Raw genomic sequence first — 7787 nt, forward strand, 5'->3', positions numbered from 1 at the left:
CCTGACAACCACTTCCGTTCTACATGCAAACAAGCTTGAATGCATATCACTTAGCCTCCTGATCGTGAGATCAGAGTCTTCGTGGTATAGGCTAGAATTATTGGCGGCCATTCTTGAGATCCGGAAAGTATAAACCTTGTCTGTGGTATTCCGAGTAGGATCTGGGAAGGGATGGCTGTGACGAGCTTCAAACTCGCGAGTGCTGGGCGTAGTGACAGACGTAAAAGGATTACTGATTCCTATTCCAGTATGATCGAGAACCGACAGATGATTAGCCGTGCAGTGACAGCGCATTTTGGACCATTTTCACTGAGAGGACGGGATGTAGCCATTGACAACGGTGATGCCCTACATAAAGCTTGCCATGGAAAGGAGTAGGAATGATTGGATGAAGACAGCAAAAAAGCAGAGGTTCAGAAGGAACAAAAGCATCTCTATACGCTTATCTGAAATTCTCACCAATGAATTACATAAGCATCTCTATCCTGTTTTATATTTTAATTATCAAATATCCATAACCATATGAATCTGCCTGACTGAGATTTACAAGATGACCATAGCTTGCTTCAAGCCGACAATCTCCGTGGGATCGACCCTTACTCACGTAAGGTTTATTACTTGGACGACCCAGTGCACTTGCTGGTTAGTTGTGCGAAATTGTGACAAAGAATTAAGATTATAAACGTGCGTATTAAATTTTTAGCGCCGTTACCAAGGAATGAACGATCACGATTTTGTGCACCGATAGGGCAACAGGATGAACGGTAGGGGAGATCCAGGGTCACACGGCGTGCAATAGTAACCGTGATCTCTTCAATTTTCAAAACCTTTACTAGGGCAAATTAATTACAACTAAACCATTAATTGTTGCTAAACATTACTAAAACTTATAGTCCACCTAGATAAGCATTTACATTAAATATAACAGATATCTATTTATTGGACTAACAGGTTCAATGAGAGTTACCTATTTTATTTCTTTAACTTAACTCACAATAAATAAAAATTATTCTTCTATGTAAGTTTGTGAAAATTATTTCTATGCTAAATCTCATAAATTACCCTTTTATGATTCTAAATCTATTTACTTTGCCCCTCTTCAATTGGTGTGTTCTGATGTATGGGTCCTTCTCCTATGATTTCTCATCTTGGCTACAAATATTATGTTATATTTATTGATGTTTTTAGTATGTATACATGTCTTTATTTGTTGAATACAGTCACATGTTTTTTCAGCTTTTATTTAATTCAAAAAACCTTATGAAGAATCTCACAGGATGTAAAATCAAAGAGTTCCAATCAGATCATGGTAGTGAGTACAGTTCATGTCTTTTCTCAATTTTTTTTTACTCAAAAAGGTATTCTTCATAGGTACTCTTACCTTCGTACACATGAATAAAATAGATTGACTGAGAAGAAGTATAGACATTTGATAGAAACTACCTTAGTTATGCTATCTATAGCATCCATGCCTCTAACCTTTTGAGATGAAGCTGTAATTACTGCAGCATACATGATAAATCGACTTCCAACTCAAGTGTTAGATGACAATACACCTTATGAAGTTCTATTTAACAAGGTATCATATTATCATTATTTTAAAGTCTTTGGAAGCACATGTTATTCTCTTCTAACACCTTACAATAAAATTAAGTTTACATACAAATATGAAAAATGTATATTTGTTAGTTATGCTGCTGATCATAATGGATATAGGTATTTGTCAAAATCTGACAAATTATATGTCTCGGAAATATTATTTTTGATGAAATGCATTTTCCATACAAAGAATTATTTGTTAAGGATCAACATTCTCTGGACAGCAAACAATTCACTAATAAATCTAATAAATTTTTTACCTGTATCACTAACAATATACCTTCAATTGTTGAAATGAATCCTTTTGTTATATCAGATTCTACACAATATAATAATACATTACTGTTTACTCATGAATCTCCAACACCTAATCCCTCTTTATAAGACTCAAAAATACCTCTAACCCCCATCCATCACTTCAAATTCAACAAATTCTATCCTTCCTTCTTTTGGCTTTGAAGTTCACCCTCCCTTAGATAATCTCATCTCTTCTTCTATAAATTCACTTCCATCACATTCTAATTCTAAAAATAACACAAATATACATCCTATGGCAACTAGGACAAAAACTGAAAAATTAAAACTTAGGATTTTTGCTGCTACTAACACAAATAGCTCTCTAAATGATGATATTCCAAAGTCTGCTATAATAGCTTTAACTATTCCTCATTGGCATCAAACCATGAAAGAAGAATTTAAAGCCCTAGTTCAAAACCACACATGGACTCTAATTAATCCTCCACCAAATGCTAAGATTATAGGCTATGGATGGGTGTATACTATGAAAAGAAATCCAGATAGATCTATACAAAAACATAAAGCTCGATTGGTAGCTCAAAGTTATACACAATCTGAAGGAATAGACTTTGATGAGGTGTTTAGTCCTGTTATTAGACCAACCACCATTCGAGTAATTTTGAGTTTAGCTTTATCCAAGAATTGAGTTATTAGGCAGTTTGACTTTAATAATACTTTCCTGAAGGGTGATTTTAAGCAAGTTATTTATAGATTTTCTGATTCTAATTGGGCGTGTGATTTAGAGGATAGGAGATCCATTTAAGATTTTTGTGTGTTTTTTGGCTCTAATTTAGTGTCTTGATCTTGTAGAAAATAACATACAGTAAATAGGTCATCGACTGAGACAGAATTTAGGAGTTTGGCCTTTTGTGAAGCTAAGATAGTATGGATTAAGAACTTGCTGATGGAACTGGTGGGAGTGTGATGAACAGATATTTTATACGCTTTTTGGCATCATTTTCATATAGTTTTTAGTATGTTTTGTTTAAGTTTTATTGAGTTTTCATAGGTTTTAGTACCAAATTCACATTTTTAGATTCTACTTTGAGTTTGTGTGTCTTTATGCAATTTCAGATATTTTCTGGCTGAAATTGAGGAGCTGGAGCAAAAGTCTGATTCAGAGACTGAGAAAGCACTGTAGATGCTGTTCGGATCTGACCTCCTTGCATTCGAAAGAGCTTTTTGGAGCTACAGAAGTCCAAATAGAGTGTTCTCAATGGCTATAGAAAGCTAACATACAGAGCTTTTTATCAATGGATAATAGTCCATACTTTGCTTCAGAATTGAACGCCCAAAACTAGCGTTCAATGCTAGCCTCCTGCCCTATTCTAGCGTCCAACGCCCAAAGGAGAAGAGACCAGTGTCCAACGCCCATAAAGGAGCCCTAGCCAGCGTTGAACGCCCAAGAGGCCTCCTAGCACGTGGATCTCAATCAAGCTCAGTCCAAACACTCACCAAGTGGACCCCAGAGGTGGATTTTAGCACTAAAAGTCTATTTTACCCTTCTTAATGTAATCCTTAATCATTAGTTTAGTATTTAAAGACTTTTACACCTCTCATCAAGGGAGGATGCACACTTTATGTCATATTTTCGTTTATCATTGTATTTTCTATCAGTATGAGTTTCTAAACCTCCTAGGTTGAGGGGAGGATCTCTGCTGAGTTTTATAGATCAATAAAGTACTACTGTTCTATCTCAATACGTGTTTGATTCTCTATTCTAAGATGTATATCCGTTCTTCATCATTATGAATGCGTTGAACCGGCACAAGGTTATCTCATTTTACAGTGGTTCAGAGTGAGTCTTTCATCGGACAATGATAAACCACTAGTTTGATTATACATCTCCTAGACGGCTAATCCACAACTTCGTTGGGGACTTCTCGAGACACCAGTTCAGTCGAGGTATGGGGAGATTAGAGTCTTTGTGGTAGAGTATATAACCAAAGGTGCAGCATCCGCTGATCTGGAAGATTCGTCCTTGTCTGTGGCGTTTTGAGTAGGATCGCAAAAGAGAATGAACTGCAGGAGCTTCACCCTCAATTAGAATGGTTCCGCACTAACCCCGGGGTTCAGATCTGGAGGAGCATTGGCGACCTCTCAACCGGCGTTGATCACATACAGCCTGCCATAGAAGAAATCATTCACAGTTGGAATAGACAATAAGACTAGAATTAATCCAGAAGAACAAAGCATCTCCAAGCCTTAACCATCTTCTTATCATTGCATTCACCATCAACTGAGTAACGTTTTATTTATTTTCTTTTTATGCTTTCAAACAAACAAACAACTTTTCTATCCATCTGACTAAGATCTACAAGATAACCATAGCTTGCTTCAAATCACAATTTTCATGGGATCGACCCTGACTCACTCAGGTATTATTTAGACAACCCAGTGCACTTACTGATTCAGTTGTACGAATTGTGAGAATTCATGCACTAGAGTACATCTTCAAGCTTCACCAATAATATTTTGTGATAATTTAAATACTGTAATATTAACTCAGAATCCAACTCTTCATGAAAAATCCAAGCATATTCAATTGGATATTCAATTTGTGCAAGACAACAAGGTTCAGAAGTAGCATCTTCAGGTTGTGCATATACCTGGTTCAAACTAGATTGCAAACATATTAACCAAACCCTTGTATGTAGCTGCTTTTGACAAGTTTAGGAGTAAACTTAGAATTGTTCTAAGACCAATTCAAAATCTGAGGGGGGATGTCAAGCATAATATGCTAATAGATTTAACAGAAGTGTCAAGAGAAACAGACTGTTAGTGCAGTATTAATCACTTAGAATTCTTGATTTTCTTGATTAGTGGCTAGCCTATATATTATGCTCTTTCTGTCTTTTTAGGATTGTATCACTTTATTCTAATAACACATTTTTATAATTCAATTCTCATTATAATCTCTCTACTTTTATTCTCCTTTCTTGTTTTCATTCTTTGATTTTTCATTCAATTCTAAATTGTTGTGCACAATTAAGTGAAAACTCTGACATTGAGGAATTCAATTCTAACACCGATTTAATTTATACAGAAAATGAAATTCAAAATTCTTTTTCTTCTTATTAGACTTCACCATTACTCGGTGCTCAACACTCATATACTTCATTGCTCTAAACCTTTGCAACAATACACAGCGTTTTATTGTTACAATGATTCTACATTATTTTTAATTCCTAATTATTTGTGTTTAAGTGTTTGATTATTATAATTTAGTGGTTTGATTATTTATATTTTAGGTGGTATTAAGTCTCACAAAGTAAGAGACTATTGTGGCCTAACGATGCCTAAATCTAGTATCATTCTCTCAATATTGTCTTAGTTCTCGCCTCAAGTGGGGTCGCAACCACTCATATGACTTCCTTCCCGTTGCGAACATCCGAGAGCATCTGCTGAAGACATTGACCAATGCATTATAATCACATCATGTGTAAGGTTCCACTTGAAGTCCTCCTACAAAAGAAAACAAAAACACATTAATAAGAAATACTATGTTACATGTATATCAAAATTAGTTACAAAGCTAGTTACCAGTATAAAATATATATTAGAATACAAATACGCGTTAAAAATAAATTAAAACACACATGTATTTATACACAAATATATTGGTGGCTGATTTTAGGGTACGAATAGCATTTTTGCATTAATACCACAGAAAGCGATAATATAATATACCTTTCAATTACCGATAGGACTGTCAAACGGCTAGTCCGGCCCATTTAGTCCCAACCCGTTAAGTCCGTGGGTTAAATAGGTTGGACCGTTTAAGCCATTTTATTTGCGGGCTATAATTTTTCAGCCCGGACCGTTAATGGTCAGTCCGATGAGTTAAACGGGTCAGCCGCGTTTATCCTTTTATTTTATTTTTTGAAAAATATTTTGACAAAAATTATTACTTTTAGGTCAAAAATCTTTAAAAATAATATTTTTTATTTGATTGGTCAGATTTTCGGGTCGAATCAGGAGAAATATCAGCTAAAAGTACTATTTTTTTTTAAATATAAAAAAAAAAAAACGGACCACCCGTTTAACCCGTAGACTAGTTCGTTTAACCCGTCATTTTTTCGAGTTAATCGAGCTCAGTTCATTTAGCCCGAAATTTAATCGAGCTTAATTTAAAAGTAAAACCCGTCCATTTAAATGAATAAACGGTTTGGCTCGATGGATTTAACCCATTTTGACAGCCTAGTTACCGAACCATCGATCTCTAACCTCACAGAAATATTTTCATAACTAGACCAAGTTGTATCATATGTCAGCCTTATGACTTCTTTTAAATCTTGGGTGCAGTGACAGTATTATTATTAGATGGAAAACTAAGATATATATAAAAATGACAAAAATAATAAAGATGAAATTAGTGGAATTTGGTTTGGCCCAATTTAAAGACATTCCAACTCTAACACTGCAATATTCTTGATTAACTTTTGTGGCTGGCTGGAGTTACAAAATAACAATGCAAACAAGAGTTGATGATACTTGATGAGCAGAAATATAAATCCAGGATCAAAGAGACAAAACTCATATATGTACACTTTTATGGTCAATGTTCTTTCATAATTAATATTAGATATAACAGTTATCCTATGTGTATATCAAAATCAGCCATTAATAAAATCAGTTAATACTAATATAAAATATATGTTAAAATATAAATACATATTAAAAATAAATTAAACTACACATGCATTTATATACAAATACATTAATAACTAATTTTAATGACTGATTTTGATATACGAATAATATTTTTGTAAATTTAACATATTCCATTAATAATCAGCGTCACTCATATCTGTAGATAATAGGATTATGAAAAACAAAGCGAAATCTATCTTGGACATCATATTAGGTGAAGTCATTGGTGACTTAGAAGAGCAAGAAGCAATAACATGCATGCATACACTTGCATCTTATGGAGGGGTTTGGCTTACTTACATTTCGAAAACTTTTCAAGTAACTCTTGCCACGCCAATAATAACTACAGCAACCAATTTGCATTTGATATAATAGTTATTAAAAATATAACTATTTATAAAATATTGTTAGACATATAATTATTTATGTATTTTTTTTATTAATTTAAATTTTTTTAAAACGTAATTTTATGATATAGTTAGTATAAGAACTTCTATGACCTAAGGTATACAATTCGGTCCTTGTTATTTAAAGAAGACCTATACAAAAATTTAAAAATTAATTTTTAAATGAGAAGCGTGTTAGAATTTAGAAATATAATCATCATTTATGTACCTCTTCTATCAGTTTAAAATTAAAGAAAAATGATTTAATGACAATTTTTTTATTAATTTAAGTTATTAAGAGAAGTAGTATCACGAAAATAGTCAATCTTATTTAATAATAGCTATATATGTTAGTCATTATTAACTTCATATTTGAGTAAGCTAAAAAGAATGCATAGATGTTAGTTTAAAGTTTTAAACTTTCAAAACTAAACAAGTTATTTAGTTTAAGTTAACTAGAGATAGGTTAACTATATATATAGCTAGTATTGATTGTAAATGGCATGTAAACTCTAGCTTTAACTTCTCAAGGTGAATTCTGTGTTGATAACAAATAAGTGTCGTAAGAACTAAGAAGTAGTAGAAGACAATGATGGATCTTAGTAATTATTAGTAAGGTTGGGATATGACATGGAATTTTGAAAGAAACACCTCATGGTATCGATAATTATTTGATTGTTGGTCCATACACCTACTTTTATATAATCTTAAATCTTCTACATACGTCACTAGATTTGAATTGGTGTCACTAATAGAAGCCAATTCAAATTTGCAATGATCATTTTCCATCGTTGTGTCTCACTTATATTAAAAATTGTGGCTGAATATTATTTTAATTTTTAATATTTAAAT

This window comes from Arachis ipaensis, chromosome B09 (assembly GCF_000816755.2).
Source record: "Arachis ipaensis cultivar K30076 chromosome B09, Araip1.1, whole genome shotgun sequence".
Lineage (NCBI taxonomy): Eukaryota > Viridiplantae > Streptophyta > Magnoliopsida > Fabales > Fabaceae > Arachis > Arachis ipaensis.